The following is a 782-nucleotide window of genomic DNA, read 5'->3' as shown; positions in this document are numbered from 1 at the left end:
AATCCTCTGATCTAGTTGTTTATCTCTCCTTTTTAGACAATCAACCATGCTCTGACCTAAATCCGTTAACCTACTGTCCATTTGCATTTTAATTCGATCAGTTTCTCTTTGAATTCGGTAGATAATTTTATCCTCAAGTTTTTGCATCATATTGGTCACTGTGTCTTGAATCACACAATCACTCACCCTATGTTCGATGTCACTAAGGTGTTCTTCAATGTTGGTTAATCATTGCATTGTTGCCATACCATTTGAATACGCCTGCTCCTCCTCAAATTCTTCCGGTGGTGGAGGTGGAAATGAAGTAAAATCATTTGGATCGCCAGGTTGGTCTGGGAACAGCACTTGTACTGCTGATTTTTCTTTTTCTTCTTCCGAGTCGATATAAAGTCCACTAAAAGTGTCAATAATTTCATTCACCGGATCTCTTATCTGACTGAATGCATCACCGGAGAAATCCGCAATGGGCGCGATCACATCCCTATCCATTTCAGAATGTTAGGTTTGATTTATTTCTCCGATTTAAAATTTTTGAATTTACTTTTGCTGTTAGTTCCTTTATTTGATCCTTTTTAAAATCATCTAGTGATACACCCTCTAGGTTCAAGTCTAACTCAGTCATTGTCCCTGTTCGGGCGCCATTTTTTAACTTCTCTTTCTTTTATTTTTAGATTAGCGACAAATGAGGGTTCATCACTAAGATCAAATAAAGCAATTTATGAACTTCAGCAAACAGTCTCGCTTTTTTGTTGTTGTTGTGTTTTATTCCCCCAATGCTAAAT

This window comes from Sinocyclocheilus grahami, unplaced genomic scaffold, assembly GCF_001515645.1.
Source record: "Sinocyclocheilus grahami isolate Dianchi unplaced genomic scaffold, SAMN03320097.WGS_v1.1 scaffold1778.1, whole genome shotgun sequence".
In the NCBI taxonomy this organism is placed as follows: Eukaryota; Metazoa; Chordata; class Actinopteri; order Cypriniformes; family Cyprinidae; genus Sinocyclocheilus; species Sinocyclocheilus grahami.
Note: the sequence above shows the minus strand (reverse complement) of the source record.